The sequence below is a fragment of the Pezoporus wallicus genome, unplaced genomic scaffold (genome assembly GCF_028554395.1).
Source record: "Pezoporus wallicus isolate ANWC-B61680 ecotype Strahan unplaced genomic scaffold, APGP_CSIRO_Pwel_v1 contig_2908, whole genome shotgun sequence".
Taxonomy (NCBI): Eukaryota; Metazoa; Chordata; class Aves; order Psittaciformes; family Psittacidae; genus Pezoporus; species Pezoporus wallicus.
This window is the reverse complement of record NW_026642179.1, coordinates 7,762,469-7,780,059: the sequence shown is the minus strand read 5'-3', so window position 1 is coordinate 7,780,059 and position 17,591 is coordinate 7,762,469. Positions and strand designations below refer to the sequence as shown.

The window sequence follows — 17,591 nt, the reverse complement described above, 5'->3', positions numbered from 1 at the left end:
AGAGGGCAGATAAATCATTTTTTATGTCCGTATTTCTGCAGACTATATTTAAGGCAGTGATAGTGAAAGATAGTGAAATTACTTCTTTACCTTACCGGAAACAAATGGCAAATTAATTCCCAAAACAGAATTCATATTTCCTAGCCCATTCCACAACTTGAAAGAAGTTTGGGAAAGATGAACAGATGCTAACAATATTTAACAAAATGCTTATAAAATGTTTGAAAATCTCAACTGAAGTACTTGCTAGAGCTAATTATAAGCATGTTGATCACAGCTATGGATGTTTACAGAGAGCCTGTAAGATAATCTTCCCTTTTGTGGACAGAGAACCTTAAATATTACATATTCTTTGCCAAAGGAATGAAATATTTATTTAGCATTTTTTTCTGCAGCATTTATGCTCAGTTACTACATTATTATAGACTCTCTAAGTCTCCGACTGTGTTATGTTTCACTAAATGACTTCTACCGACTTTAATTATGTAGACTGCAGTTGCAGGCTAATTGCATTTTTAATCCACTGCAGGTTTAAGAAATCCATGGCTAATTCTGGCTCTGATGCATGACTCCAGATATTGGTCTCAGCACACTTAACAAGGTAAAATACCCTACCTTTTACATATGAATAATTTACCATAGCATTAAGAGAAGCCCCTATCCTATGTTAAACAATAATGTAATGTTTAACAAGGTTAACCTAATAGAAACTGGACAACTTGTCTCTGACCATGTACTTTCTGTTAAAAACACATCCAGCATCACTGGGCCAGGAAGCCAAAATGCATAAGCAAATATTCTCAAGCTCTCTGCTGATTTTGATTTTTAAAGTGACATTGCAAAGGTAGTTCACAGCAAACTTTGACCTCTCTTGCATGCTTGCAAAAGAAAATAATGGGAACATTTGAAATGCAAGGTTTCAGAAGTGCTAAATGGGATTATTTGAATCCAAAACTGTTAAAAGCTTGAAGGGCATTAACCAACACAAGATAGAGAAGAGCAGGCATTTTTGGTATGCATAGATCTGCACTCTGAGGCATGAAAAGGCTACAATGAATGTAGTGCCTGGGTGCAAAGGCTTCAGCTCAGCTTCTTCTTCATGGGAGACAGTTTGCTATGATGACTAAACACAAAACTTTATGCCCCTGTCACAGCAAATCCTTGTACACTAGTGTGTAAAGAAAATACTGCTATCCCACATAGTGTTTCACAAACTGATCTTGTCACTTTTAGCAATGAAGCCTGTGAGATACAAAACTTTCACAGGGCAATGGTGATCAATATACTTGATCTCCCTTGTGTGTTTCATTCTAACTGAAAGATGAGTTTTGTTTTTATTTTGTTTCTTTGTTTTTTTGTTTTTTTTAAAAAGAGAAGAAAGGCTTTTGAGACAAATAGAGACAGGTAGGCTGACTTTGAAATTCAGGCTTCTGGAGACTATGCTGTTATATTTACTGCATGGGAACCTCTTTCATATCATGGCAGAAGCACCACGTCAGCTTCACCGACCATTGCTAGAATTATTTCACTTGCATGAATATACCCATTTCTGGTTTTGAGGGTTTCAAACTGTTTTTTTAATATCCAGAAATTCCATAATCATGTTATAGATTACTCTCTCTCTTCCTTTGCCAGTCTTATCTGTCATTGTCTGTAAGTTTACCATCTCTGTTTCCTCATCTCAGACCACCTTTCCACAGCAAATATATCTGAGGATTAAAAAGACTACTAATGAATTTATTTTGTTTCCTGAGGTTTTACCTTACCCTCATCTTCCGCAGTGCCACTGACATGGTCCAGTTCTCTCCATCTAATCCCATCTTTACTTAACAACTTTTTGAATTAGTAAAGAGTTGGTAAAGCAAGGAAGTGAAATACTACCTAGATAAGAACACTATCTGGTAATGTACCTAGGGAACAATCTCCTCCATTAAACTGCTGAGTCCCTGGGGTGTTCTGTCTGAGATGAAATCTCTCCCACTGTGCCATTCAACAGCAGCAGAATCGCTGAGCAGTGATTGCTGCATTGCAATGTGCCCCCATGCAACACAAACCTACTTAATGGGCACCAGTGCCTGCTGAAGAAAGACATATCAGAGGTGTGGGGCAAGAGAAGAGAGAAAATAATAAATGGGCTGAAGCAAGAGGGACGAAATGGGACAAGACTGAGAAGTGAATGCAAAGCAAAGTTAATGAGGAGAAAGCAAGAAAGAGTGCAAGAGAAACAGAGTTCTGAAAAAGCATTCACCTGGTGTCTTTGAATTGTCATCCCTTATTACCTGTTTTCAGTAGAAATTCCTCACTGTCCCTAGTTTCGGCACCTGTTTGTATTATCCCATACCAGCCCACAGAGACATTGGTTAGCATTCCTTCACAATTTGCACTTTGAGCAGCATTGTCAAAACACTAAAGTGACTTGCAGATCTGAAATCTCACTTCCAATAGCAATTAAGACATTTCTTAAATCCTGCTGCCATTACTGGGACTTGGCCTCCATACTCTCTTTGGAAATGAGGCTGGAAATTATTTTTTTTCTAAAAGTTACCCTTTTTTCATCTAATTAGGAATTCCAGTGTATTCAGTTTTCCTGTAGAGATTATTTTTTATCCTGGTAGATTATTTTTGTTGTTTCTTAAGCTATTATCTATGTTGCGGACAGGAACTTATTTCCCCTTGCCTTATTATTCATTTCTTACTCAGTTCTGAAGCAAAACCATGACCTTGGGTCTGAGACCATTAGCAGTCATTCTGTGATGGATCTGTCTCCAAACAGTATGAGATTTAGATAATCAAATGGGATTCATATGTATATCTCCAGGTAAGGCTGGATTTTCTTGAAGGGTTTCTATATTTCTCCCTCTGATCCCTGGGGAAGGTAAAATGGAAAAAAAGTACAAATGGCAAGAAATCGCATAAAGTAAGCAAAACTGTGACTGAACTCTGGGGACTCTAGGTCCTGGTGTCCAGCACACCACGTCCCTGCTGTCTCAGCTCAACTGTCAGAGATGCAGCTCAGGTCTGTGGAACAGTCCCAGCTCTCCGTAAAGTCACGTCGTCATGGTGTCTTTTTTTGCCCCATTCCTGGTTATATTCTTGAGTGCTGCCTCACATCCTTAACGGCAGCACTCCTTTCTCAGGTCTTTGCAGAAGCTCTGCTTCAGGGAGAGGCACTATCTGATCTGTAAGAAGTGGGTCTGAGAAGACCCACATCATTTTTCCCATTCATTCCCTTCCCATTTCTCCTTGCTGCCTATTGCAGCACCTTGTTACCCTTCAGCCTCTCTGGTCTTTCTCATCTTGTTCTCCACCTCTCTGTTGTTCAGGTCAGTCTTCTGGCTATCATTTCCACACCTTACACTGTGTTGTTTCTCTCATCTTCTGGTCTAACACTTACTCCTTTTGTTAGCAGTGCTCAGCTCTCTTTCCTCTGAGCACTTTGAACTGCAGAAAGTCAAAAAAGATTCATGCAGTCTCATATAAACCTCCTGGCAGGTCTAGCAGGAAGAAAAGCTATAATGACACGCTGCAGTGCTGCCCTCCCACTTGGATGATTATTGAGTGAGGCTGATCAGTGGCTCTACCAAACAACTTACAGAAATAGTCCTAGCTTTCATCAGATTTTCTTTGAAGTCTGTAAAAACCTGATACATCAGTATTGACTGTTCCAAAATCATGAGAACCAGTTTTGCTCCCTGTTTGAGAATTATCAGTGGAGCAGAGTATCCTTTTGTAATACCCTTTATGTAATAGAAGTAATGAAAATGTTTTTGAACAAGAAATGCAGTGATTGGATTCACTCACGAGAAATCCCGTGAGTGGATAATCAGCAGTTGTAACCTGAACTGATATGTTCTGCCAATCTGTGTGTTTGATTAAGAAGTAAATCAGATCCACCTGAACAGGAATTGTTTTAGTAAGCATGAAAAGTGGGGTATTGTGAGGGTAGTTTGAAGGGATGGCCTTACAACAGCAAAGAACTGGCGGTATATGCCTAACAATAGGAAAATGTACAGTGACAAGCAATAGCAGGGCTGAACTGAACACAAAATGGAATCTATACCTAATGTATGCGTATATAAGAATTATATTATATATAGAATTTATGTGTATGTTCAATTATTTCTTCAGACGCAAATTACGCTAACACAGTCATTGCATGCGGTAGCAGAGAGCCCCCCCAAAAGTAGGAAGGTGGAATGAGGACAGGAAAATGATTTTTCCTTGCTGAAGTTTTTGGTTCTCTGAAGCTCCCAGAGTTAGAGGCTGAGCAAAGCCTCAATAATGCCATGCTGATTTGCAGATGTCGTGTACCCCAGTCATATATGCCTTGTGATATTCTTTGAGAAATACGTGGCTCAAAGGCGCATTTCACAGCTCCTTGCTCTCAGTCACTCACACTATAAGCCTGTGACTTCAAAGGGACATCTGAAAGGAAATGTTTGGAGGAAAAAAAGAGAAAAAAAAAAAAAAGAGAAAGATTGTCTGCCTGTCCCTTTTTTTTTTCTGCTTATGATATAACAGGCTTAAGATACTTTGGAATAACTGCTTCTCAGTGGGTTAGTTTTACATCTTACTTTACAAAGACCATAAAAAAAATTGACAGTAAGAAAACAGCTGCATGATCCCAATCCAGATGGTGTTATCTTAGAGTGGGCTTGTCAAACAGCAGGCAAGCAACTTTCCATCTCTAAGCAGGTTCCTTGGGTCAAGCTGGAATGATGTCCAAGACGGTTACTCTCAAACTTTTTCATAACAGGACTTGCAGTTGTAGCACAAACAAAAGCAGGCAGCGCTCCTTGCTGCATATCCAGTCATAAAGTAAGAAAAACTCAGGGTTGGCAGCGCCCTTTCGGGCTTTAGGCAACATCACTAAGATAACACTTTCTCTTGTTTTTGAGTGTAAATGAGGTTCAGTTTTAAATTCAGTCCATTTTATGGTTCTAAATGTGTTACCCATAACATCAGTGTTCTCCACATATGTGAAGTCCTGAATGGCTTTTATGAAGTATCTACAGCGCAACTTTTTTGGGGAAGGGATAAAACACTATGTAAATTAGGATTAAAATTGTTTGTTTTTTTTTGGGGGGGGGGGTTACATTTTTAATGAGTTACTATAGATCTTTTTGTTTTAGTATGTGACATGCAATGAACTCACATTCAATGTTTGATATACTGAATGGCACTGAATAGTTAAAGTTCAGACATTCTTGTTTGCAGGAAGACATAATGGAGGGATTTACTGTCAGGTTAATGTTTAACCTCTTAATCTTTCTAATGTTATGCCTGGAAAATGCCCTTTAAATTTAATTATCCACTTCTTTATATTTACAGCTTTGTAAATGACTATTTAAAAATGTCAGTCATCTCTCTTTGAAGAAATCTGTAACAATTTTATATCAACTCATAGTGATGCTAGTTATCCTAAACAAATGCCACCAAACACACCATACCACTGACATCATCATTTATTCTCTTCTTAACTGTCTGAGATTTGCATATCTCAGACCATGCAATTTAAGGCACAGTGTGCTTTCTCCTTTACTCCACCAGATATTAGAAACATTTCAAATCTGATTAGATTATGGTTCTGCATTTAAATGAAAAGACTTCTGGTAACCCATATAGTAAAAATCTCAGTAACTAACTGGGGATGTGTCACATTCTTCTGAGAAGAGACTAAACTGCGAAGTTTAACCATGCCACGTGCCGTGTCCTACACCTGGGTCAGAGCAATCCCAGGCACAGCTACAGGTTGGGCAGAGAAGAGATTCAGAGCAGCCCTGCAGAGGAGGACTTGGGGGGTGCTGGTCACTGAACATGAGCTGGTTAATGAGAAACCGAACATGAGCCAGCAGTGTGCGCTCGCAGCCCAGAAAGCCAACCATATCCTGGGCTGCATCAAAAGGAGCATGACCAGCAGGTCAAAGGTGATCCTGCCCCTCTACTCTGCTCTTGTGAGACCTCACCTGGAGTATTGTGTGCAGTTCTGGTGTCCTCAACATAAAAAGGACATGGAACTGTTGGAACAAGTACAGAGAAGGGCCATGAGGATGATCAGGGGACTGGAGCACCTCCCGTATGAAGATAGGCTGAGAAAGTTGGGGCTGTTCAGCCTGGAGAAGAGAAGGCTGTGTGGAGACCTCATAGCAGCCTTCCAGTATCTGAAGGGGGGGCTATAGGGATGCTATAGGGATGCCGTTGTGACTATTACATCGTTATACAGGAGTGAGAGGCTCCATGGGGAGCTGGGAGCTCTCTGGTGAGACAGAAAGGAAGGGGAAGAGTGGTACCGTCACTGCTTCATTTCCATCAACAATCTTGCTTATGTTTCTAAGACCCGACACAAGGGATGTATCAGTTATCCACACAGGCTGGAAACAGGCAAGGGACAAAAAAATGCAGGACAGCTCCTTACTTCCATCTTACACAGAAGTGTATTAATTTTCTCTTCCATTACTTCCAATGTAGGTATTGCAAATTCATCATCCATTTAGATTAAAGATAGCACATTTGAATTGCAAGATTCATGCAAAAGAGATTAAGCATGCAAAAAATTACATTCCCAAATAATACAATTATATCAGATAATAAGACAAATATCTTTCCTAGCTACTCATGCTACGAGTAGCACCTTCTGATGTACTTAATTCATGCCCCATACTTGAGCACAATCTTTTCGTAATGGAACGTAGTTACATAGTTCGTGCTTATTTTCAAGAGTCAATTTGATAGAGAAATTGAAAGAACTGGACTCTTACATCTTTTCTGGGACAATGTCTTCTTGCTACCTTGTAGTCTTTACAGGTGCTTTACATTAACAGACTGGTTTAGAACTCCAGATAGTGAGAAACTTATGCAATTTACCTTGAACTAAGCTGAGCCAATATGCCTTAAACTCCCATGTAAATACACATAGACTTCAAACACAAATAGAAATTTTGAGTTTCAGGCACTCTAGCAAACTTGTCATGAACAAGCTGCACACAGCTTGTGATACCTTCCATTTTTTCAATACTAGGAAACAGGGTGATGTTAAAGAATTAAGTAAATAGTGATCCAGACTATTCTGATGCAAAGACTTTGCTGTATTGGGCTGAGAATAAAAATAATGTAGTAAAAAGAGGGAAAGTTCACAGCTTTCATACTTTCTCTTTTGCAATCTTGCAATGCACATTGTGCTTCTGCAGTCAGAGAATGGTTTGATCTGCCTGTGTTTGCTACAGTCAATATTAAAATATAGATTGAATCTGGGTAAGTGAGCCAAAAGGTTTTTTTCTGAAAGGCTCTATACAGGAAGGCATGAAAGGTTTTCAATTTTTTCTCTGAGAAGAAAGTTCATTAGAACTTTAATTAGAATTTTATTTTCAAGGGAAAGTTATGTAGAGACTTACAAGCAAACTGATGGTGGTAGTTATTATTAATGGGGAATGCCAAAAAGTTTAATGCTATGGCATTCTTAAGGCTATGAGATCAAGATTGCTCATGAGAATATGACATTTCTTGTACCTGGAGAACCAAGACACACAGTTTGGAGCTTTCTCTTTAGAGCCCAAGAAAGGGACTGTGGAAAGCCTCTTGGGAAAAAAAGGTAAATGAAAGCTCTCTCTAGCCTCAAAAGAACATCTGAGTAAGAGCTTGCCATGAATAAGGTATGTTTGTCTCTCCTTACACACGCAGGTTGAAACAAGTGTTGAGGCTTACTTAAGAAATGTTTTGAATTCTTGTGATTCTTTTTTTTTTCTAAATACTTTTGTCAGCTAAGAGAGAATCAGCCCACATGATTTTGCCTCACCAACCTGAGTAGTTAATACTGTTCTGACTCTAATGAGATATCTCCTTCAGAGTGAGGAACTGATGACACAAAGCAGCTACTTCTAGCGAAATTTCCAGGGCTGAGCCCTAACAAAGTCTGTCCTTGGCAGGCATGCCGCAGGGGCCTCTGTGACTCAGAAGCCCTCTCCTTGATTTCCATAAAAATCACACTGAAGTGACATCCATCTCCGCTACCTCCAGCTCAGGCAGAGCCTCCCATCACCAGCTGAGCTCTGGGGAGAGCTGGGGACTGCATATACGGAAGTGCTTCACATCTTGTATTTTCTCCTTGTATACTCTAACTCGGAGAGCTGGGAAAGGACCTCACTAACCAAACAGGCTGCTCTGCCCTATCCATTCAGCTTAAAAGCTTATGTCTCATCCCCCTTGACATTAGCATGGTGGTTGTTTGGGGACATCAGGCATCTTTGTCCATCTTTGGGGACAATGGTCATCTGCTGGCAAACAGCTTCCTTTAGGAACTGTTACCTCTTGATACGCTAATTTGAGCTAAGCATAGTATGGTGACCCACCATACAGTTTCACTGGATTTAGGAATGTATTTCAGGTAGGATATTTTCTAGAGCACCTGGGCAGTGTCCAGCACAGAAGATTCCTTACCCTGTCTGAAGCCTTCAGCTGTAACTAGGGTGTCAATTAAGGAATATTTATGTTCGTAACAGGAAAATCCTAAACACATAGCAAAGGTATAGGGAGAGGTATTCTGGTCTCAAGATCAGAGCTGCAAACGTACTTCTCCCAAAGTAAGTTTAATTGCAGTTCTTGGAAGCATCCATTACCTGTTTATGCAGTACTTTTGGCAGAGTAGACCTTTTTGTTTGTACAGTCCTGCTTAGGTTATTACTTACATTGGGCAACAGTTGCTCCCCAAGATTTCCCTCACTTCCTATTTTCACTATGGCAAATATATTGGCTGGACAGAACAGGCAAATTTAAATAGGCACCTGTGAGGAACTTTCAGTATAATGCAACCAGCACAGCCAGAGAAACAGCACAGCCTTTTTCCTGCTACTTTGAGAACATTCAGAAGATACCTTTGCACTTTTTCTCTCACAAGACACACGTAGAAAGTCTGTGAATATAAAGCTAATGCATGCTAGTGTTAGATATCTCTGACATATGCTCTTTCACACAGCAGGAACGTTGTCTTGCACATTGCATATCCAGTCTTACTCAGCTCAGCTGACACCATCCTTATTCAGTATTGTTTCCTTCCTTTTAAGGAAGGGACTTGTGTGCTTTCCTTCCTTTCCTCCTTTTACAGCCCGGACCCTAAAGCTTTATCCCTACTGTGTTGTCTCGGTCATCTCCTTTTGCCTTCCTATTTTTATTCAGGGACTTGATATAACACAAACAGTGACAGCAGCTACTCCAGAAAATACAAAATGTGTTAAGGGCTAATCACTATTCATACAATGATTTTTGCCATTTCCTTCAAAAGAATATATCTGCAACAGATAGAAAATCAAAATCCCATAATGCCTGCAGAGCATAATCTCTCTTTCTCTGTGTATGTGTATATGGAATGCATATTTATGTTCTGCTGTAGTTTTATTTCCTGTCATTTTTGTTCTTTATAGATATATTTCTTGATGTAGTTGATCTGCATTGCATTTTCTCCCGTTCATCTGTCTTCTTATCATGGTGTACACAAGGGTTTTGGACAGAACTGTGAGTGTTAGACAAAAGACAGTAAATCCAGAGTAATTCAAATTATATGGGCTAATCAACAATAAGCAGTGTTTCTGTCAGAAAGCACACAACCTTTGAATGTGCAGTATCTCTGATGTCTCTCCCTATATACTGTTTGGTTTTGAGATTCACAGAATTAATCTGAGCTCCCTCCGCAGCTAATAAAGCTACCTACTCATTACAAAAATGCACAGATAATATTTGCTTGTGTAGATTCACTTCATCTGATCTGCAAACTTTCTACTTTTGTGCAGGTTTATATTCTTAAAAATGAATTAAATATCAGGTTGCTCATGAAAACAACCACTGGGAGGATACTGCAGATATTTCATGAAGTGGGTTGTGAATTTTCACACATCGACATTAGCAGTGGAAGCCTGACTTGTAGAACACTGAAAGCAGAGGTCTACCGTATAAGCTACATTATTCATCCAAACTTGAGCTTCAGAGTCTGAAACCCCATGGTAATTTGCTCTGAAAAAAAAAAAGAATAATCAGGAGGTCAAAAGCCCTGTGTGTGGCAAAACTTCTGTTGCTTTTGGTAGGTTCAGGACTTTTCTGCGCAAAAAGGGAAAACCAGGATGGGTGTCTGGGGACTAGTCCAACTTCATTGTTTTATTGGATTTAGAACTATATTCTTCTGTTCCCTGCTGTAAACTGTCCTGGGATCACGCCTGCTATTCATCACCTGGGAGAAAACTCTTGTCTCCAGTGCACTTTTGTAGTGTTCTGAGTGCCCAGTCGCCCATTTCCTCCTTCTGAAGGACAGCACTTTCCCTTTTTTTAGCACAGGTCATGTGAAACTACCTTTGACTATAGCCAGGCAGTTGGCACACATAACTTATTGCAAAACAATTCTGCAAAGTATAACACTGGACTCAGGATTGGTGCCTGGTGTGCTTCTGAGTATCCCAGAGGTGTGGATGCAGTCTTCTTCACATACATTTTTTCCAGATATATTTACTTTGCAATACTTCCCCACTTTTAAGCATCTGCTGCAGTTTGCTCAACACATTGTGTTTATGGCTAAATGGATAAACATTTTAAGTTCATAAAGTAACATTGAATCCTTAACTGATAAAAACCACTTTGTAAATGACAGAGACTAGGAAAAGCACCATACCAAAGATCATAATAATAGTCTCATGACCAGACGCAAGCAGCAAAACAACTAAGGAATAAAATTTCATCTTTGTGATTCACCTGTTCTGTGGAGGAGCTGTGGATAACAGACATTTCATTATAAACTGGAAATTAAAACTGTGGAAATAGCTGCAGTGGGATGGGATGGAGGAGGCCCTGGCAAAGATGAGGTCATAATACTGCAAACAGAAGGAGGGGAAAGAAATAATATGACTGCCATGGGCAAGTGTTTCTCTGAATAAAACAAAAAGGATCCAAATCTTTACCATTTTTATTCGTCTCTTGACACTGAGTGAATAGACAGAAGAATAAATAAATATCAGGAAGCAAATTGAACTCCCCCACATTTGCTCTCCCACCTCCTAAAAAGGAAAAACTGTTCCCTGTAGTAGAAACATGAGCACTAGATTCAGACTTTTCTTTAGCAGCTTTATGCCACTCCTGTGGCGTAAGGTAATGGAAAAGCTTCCAGGCAACTGAGTTTTTCCCCCCTGCTGGAAAAACTCTGGGTGGCTTAGACCCAACATTTAAAAGCACTTAAGAATGTGAATAACTTCAAGATACCACAGGTGGCCACATCTAATGGTTTAACACAAAGGACACTGATTAAAGTCCTCTCCGTGTAAAAGCAAAATGCAATGCTATATATATGTTTCCTTCTCAAGGAAATCAATGGGGGCTACATGAAATTTCTAAGAGAGCTGTTGGATGGAAGATTGGGTCTTTCAGTTCAGTTACTTAAACCATACAGAGTGGCAGAAGTGATGCAGTATTCCCAGGGGCAGCTGGGCTCTGCCTGCAAGACTGGGGATAATGTTTACCACTGGGGATGCTGATTCTCGAATTGTATTCTGCCCTTATTTTCCCAAGTGTTACCACTGTGGTGGCAGTGGCTGTCGTACAATGGACAGGGGCTTTGCATATCTCCTTATTTCACATCAGCTGTGAGACAGAAGGCATGCCCAGGGACGGTTGTGTCTAGCACATCAGAAGCATCTGTAATCTAGCAGAGATTTTGAATTAAAAAATGCTTTTGTCCAGTGACTGATCCATCTTGGAAAGTAGTTTGAGAGCAAGCCATATGTTCAATATCAGTCATGGAGGATGTATTATTTGATAAACTGAAGTATGTGACCTGTGAGGGATGTTTGAGGGAAAGGGTCTTTTTTAGCCTGAAGGAGAGATGACTTTTGGGCTACCTGATAGCAGCCTGCCAATATCTGCCTACAAGGAAGCTACTGAGAAGGTGGAGCCAGTCTCTTTGTAGTGTTGTGTGGTGGGAGGATGAGAGAAACAGACATAAGGTTTTGATGGGATTTAGGGAAAAATTCTTTCACCATGAGGACAGCAAAGCAGTGGACCAGTTGCCCAGAGATAGTGTACAGACCCATCCTTGGAGTTTTTCAAGACACAATGTTTAAAACCATGAGCAACCTGGTCTGAGCTTAATACTGACCCTGCTTTGAGTATGAAGTTTGAGTAGAGACCTCCTGAGGTTCCTTCCATCTGAACTATACCATGCTTCTGTGGTTATATAATTCTAACGTATGCCATGAAATTCGCAGACACTATGGACCAGGGAGGAAGGAACACGTATACCTTTGTTTAATATAGAGTCAGGTGTTATGAAAGCAGCCCACATGATTGTGCAGAAAGCGGCCTGGGAGTCTGCCAAAAGCACACTGGAGAGGAAGAAGAATCACCATAACGCAGATCCTTGGTTTCTTACTCAGAGCTGACACATGCAAGTCAAGGCTCCCACAACGCATGATCTGCATTAGAATTAACTGCCCCAGGGTTTGCCCAGGGGGAGTAACAAGCCTGTACTCTGCAAAGTTGAATGTCTGTTGCTTCCCAGGAGCTGAAGCCTAAAGATCCCCTCAGAGAATCAGAAAAAGATCCCTCTTGCCCCTATTTCCACAGCTTTGACCTGTTGTTTACCACCGCAGCAAACAGCCTGAAAGAAAGGGACACAGGTATGAATGGAAGAGCCCACAGAGAGTAGCTTAAGGAGCACAGATCAGTCTCTTCCAGTTCTGCTCCATTTCTAGACTTTTTCTAGTGCAGGGCACAGTCTGAGCAGGACATTTATGGTGGGAACAAAGCTGTATGTTGGTGAAGATCAACCCCAAGAGTGACTACTCAAGTACATACCTCAGCTCATATCAAAGTAAAAGGCCTTTAAGCACAGGTGAATCAGGCTCCATATTTGCCCTTAGCCATTATTTTGTTCCTTTCCCTACCACAGGTTCACATAACCATTGTAATGAAGTGATTGAGAAGATCCCAAGCTCTGTACTAGCTTCCAAACAAGTGCTAGCTTATGCATAACCTAGAGAAATGACTGTTTTAGCATGCCCTAGCAAACCCATAGAATACTAGTGAACAGGATCACACAGAGGTAAACCTTTCCATCCCTATTACATGGTGTGTATCTTTTCCCTCTCCTCCAAAATGCTTTTACCAGGAACAACGACGGCTGTCCATCTCTGGTCCAAAGCATGCAGGCCTTGAAGGAGCATCTGTTTCTTCTCTGGATTATATAAATTTTCCAGTGTAAAGGCTCATCACAGAAGCATTAAGAAGATTAACCACATACAGTTCAAACACAAAGTCTTGCTGGAAAGTAGCCAGGCTCACCGTATTATCATTTTAGCTGTTAATATAGTGGTCCTGATATTCATCCAACATTGAAGATGATGAGCGTATACAGGTTGAAGCACAGTCCAAAAGTTATACTGATGTGCAGTGAATAGTTACCTCCATAATCGTCCAGCTCTAATTAACAATCAGCCAAATCAGCATTCTTATTTTTTGTCTGTCCTGAAAATATCAGAAATATACTTTGCAAAATACTTGAGTATGAAAGAACTGGGAGGATGTGTCAAGGCAGAGCAATTGCACTGTAAGTAATGATGATATTGCACAAGGTGGCACATAGTTTTGAAGAAACAAGAGTTTTGCTATAAAAACAATGACTTAGATTGAACTTCTTTGGAATCATTGTGTGTTCCTGAATAGTATGGACGCAGCCCATCACCCTAACCTCAAAGGCACCTTAAGTATCCAAATGCTATTCATTATGGCAATCTGTTTCTCCATTTCAGTTTTCTTTCGACCATTTTATCTCTTTCTCATGTTTCAAGTTTATCTTGCAACTCAGAGCTGACAGATCTACAAGGCATGGGTGATCTCACATTTGAGTAATGCCAGGCACAATAGGTCTTCAAGACACTAGAGCTAGTATGTAACTGCAGAGCATGCCATAATTCAAGGCAAAGAAAGGAGCCAGAGTTTTGTTCACCATTTCACTTGTTTGTTTGTTTACAAGAAGGGCATCCAGTGAAATGGGTGAAGACTATCCCTGTGCTTCTGCATTGTTACACAAAGCCTATGCTTGCTTGGAAGTGGTGGGATTTTGAGGCTGATGACAGGCATTTCTATGCACATATACAGAGCTTTTGCTAAGGGAGAGCTAGAAAAATGCACAAAAATAAAGGAGAAGGCAGGGTCAGAGAAAATACTAAGGGAATCTAAAAGGATTCATTTAATGCAATGAAGCTAAAACCTGGATCAAAGCATTGAAATGATACCATGAAGTTGGTGTGAACTTGGCAGAACTGATACAAGTAAGACTGCTAAATAACAAGTGATTCATGCTTATCATTCCCCTTCTTTTTCATCTTTATGTGTGCTGAAAGTAAGCGAGCCCTTATTCCGTATTGCTTTATTCAGTGAAAGAGTGAATAAACAAGGGTTGAGCTCCAGCTGTAACTGGAGAGCTGAACTGGCAAGAGCCTGACAGGTTTGCAGTATTTTCCCTAAAAACTGCAAGAAAAAAGCAAGAACCACCATCACTTTCTTTATTTATTAAACTGCTCTGGAAACAGACAATCTCTTCAATTCTCTTATTGCCTCACCTACCTTGAAATGGTAGCCATTGGCACTTCAACAAATAGACTGTAAAGTTGCTGTAGCTTCTCTAACACTCCTTAATCCTCAGCCTATATGCCAGCTTCATGAATCTACAGCAATTTAATTCCCAGTGAATTACTGCAAGGAGATTTCAGCTTCTTGCAAAGAGGGTCACTGGGAGGTGGTGTCTCTTTCTTGTCAGGGTGAAATCAGGCCAGTACCACAAAGCATTTGATCAATCTGCTGGAAGATGGAGTCCTAGCAAGTCCTGATTTTGAAGATGAACTTCCATTATGTCCCAGAGCCAGATTCTAGCATCTCTTAGCTTCTCTATGTTTTAGCTGTCTAGCCTGCTTAGGCATTTTGTAAGACTTTTTAAAAGACTACATACATCTTGATGTACATGAATAAATCAGTAATAGCTCCTCCTAAGACTGAAAATAACCTCAGTGCCATGAAAAGAACAGGACTGCTTGTGAGCAGATCCTTTTTTCAGTTTCCCCTACAGGATTGTATAAGGTACAGTATCTGTACAAACACAAGATGGAAGTGTTCTAGGACACTTTCATTCAGTCAAAAAGTACTGGGGAGTATCAGAAGGAAGATTCTAGAAGGGGTGGGCCCGAAACAAATTTAAAGATATCCTTTCTCTAATCTCATTATAAGTGAGGACTTTACCACATAGATGTGTTGTTAGTTTAGCTTTCTTTGGCTCTTACGTCCAATATTAACATTCAGCTCTTTCTGAATCATGAGAAAAGACTACTTCTGTGTATTTGCAGAAGAAAGGTAGCTAATTATCAAGGTTTCATTTTGAGGAGCTATTTGACTATTACTGTAATGACAAAGGCTCACAAAACCAGAAAAGATTTTTCTCTCTAATGACAGCACATCTCAGGTGCTGTTTTAAGAGGTCAGCTCATGACTCATCCAGAAGATATGTTACCTCATTACTTTGTGCAGGCCCTTCCAATACAGTTTTCATGAGTGCTCCATAAGACAGCTCTTATGAAAATTTGGATTTAAATTTTTTTTTTCTGGTACTGTATATTCATAGCTAATTCTGTATGGCATACAAGTGTTCTAAAACACATTTTCTTCTTAGAGCCTTTCCATTACACTTTCAGCCCTTGTCAAAATTGCTAACACACTTTTAGGTTAATCTTATATTTCACTAAAGAGTTTTGAAATTGTCCAAGATGTTCATATGAAGAGGAAAAAAAGAGTCCTGAAGCAATGGGTGGATATTGTACAAATGTGACCCATTTGGTTGTTAAAACATTATAATGTGTCACTATTCCAGTACTAAAGAAAGATAAATATCATTGATTCCAGTAAAGCTGCATCCTTCCAAAAGTGGAAAGCAGACCTGAAATGTGGTCTCTTGTCAGCCACAAAGCAAATTAATTGTGTCATACAGTCCCCTGTCCCAGAGGGGACTTACAGGATCCAGACCTCTAAAAATTGCTGTTGTTATTTGCTACAGGGTCTCAGATTTGTCAGATCTCATTTATTATGGAAAGTTCTCTCTCTCTCTCAGGGCACCTACTATGGAAAAAGTAACTTTCTAAAATTTGCATTGGTGAATTTCCTTCCTACAGCTCTTTCCTGTTTTGTCTATGTATTTTTTTCACTGAATTGTTTGCTCATAAATCATACTTGGTTGTGGTCTGATGTCTACTGGAATCTATTTCTTATCCATCTTTTGGTGAAGTATTTCTGCATTGTTTTCCTGAGGAAATTCTGCTACTATGGATAGTGCATGTGTCAAGCATCAGTTGATGATCAGAGACTGGCATGAAAGATGGACCCAGTAACGTGATGGAAGAAATGTGAAGATTGGTTGTGCCTCCACAGGACAGAGAGTATTAGGGATCATTCACTGCCAGATGTGAAACTGCAGTAAGGGGCTTGAATTGTTCAAAGGGGGAAGCATGGGTATGGTAAAGAGGTAAAGAGCAGTAATCTTAGGGTGAAGATGAAAGAAACGTTAAGGAATATGTTAGATAGCAGAAAGACAAAAGTAGGAATATAGTAGAATACAAAGAAATAGAAGAAGAAAAAACTAGGAGGCCAAGGAAAGACACAGTGAACCAGAGCTGAAAGCTGTGTACCTTGTGATAAACAGAAAGAAAGAAGTAGGAAAGAAAATTCAGAGTGAGACAATGTTATAAAGCAGGTTTTTAAACTGTGTTATTTGCTTATAGTTAGTTCATGCAGCATGCAGGGTACATTTCTATTTCTGATTATAGGAAGAGTGGTAGATGATAGTTGCATAGACTAACAAATTCTTAATTCCTTCCCTTCAAAAAATGAAATTAAAAAACCCTCAAACCTTTACCTTTTCTTATTATCAAAATTGCAAACTTAGCTAAATAAATTAAGAATTTCTGGATTCAAGTCTACCTTTGCATCCTTCAGTCAGTCCATATGTAGACGGACACTGGGATATTGTTTTGTGCAGGGTACATATATGTTTATGCTGAGGACCAGAGTAACACTAGGAGATGAATACTTAAGACTGTAACAACTGGTGCTGGGAAAGCAACCGGCATCCATGCAACAAAACTCTATACCTAGCATGATGCTTGCAAAACATAAATTTTCAACTCTCTTTTCCTTTAAAAAATATCTATTAGTGAATTCAGTTACAGAAAAATTCCCATGAATGTCTATACATTCTGACTCATTAATTCATCCATTTTCATAACTAGTCCTCTGATGCCATTTGAAAGAAAACTGCTGAAAATATTCCAAATACATATGCTTCCCTAAAGATTGTTTGATGCACACCACAGTGTGTTCCATCTTTTGTATCCACTAAGCTGTGCACCGTCTCTCTCTGTTCTGTTGCTTGCTGTCCTCCCTGGAGATTAGCAAAGATAAGTTATTTAGGTTTTGAAGACTCCACAGGGCTGCTTTCAAACTGGCATCTTTTTTCATAATCATTTTTTCTACTCAGAGGAAATATCTTTCTTTCTGGAACAAGCTTCTAAACCACATTCTGC

At 39.7% G+C, this 17,591-nt stretch overlaps 1 protein-coding gene across 2 annotated transcripts in view; it reads right to left on the bottom strand.

Annotated features, from left to right (window-relative positions):
- The window catches only part of CHRM2 (cholinergic receptor muscarinic 2), a 90,564-nt gene that overhangs the window by 9,909 nt on the left and 63,064 nt on the right, over positions 1-17,591 (bottom strand). The window contains exon 3 of one of the 2 annotated variants that reach the window (XR_008974751.1): positions 9,359-9,999. The exons of the other annotated variant lie outside the window; for it this stretch is intronic. The gene's annotated coding sequence lies outside the window, so the exon portion shown is untranslated. Of the gene's footprint in view, positions 1-9,358; positions 10,000-17,591 lie in introns of those variants that run through there. 2 annotated transcript variants of the gene reach the window in all.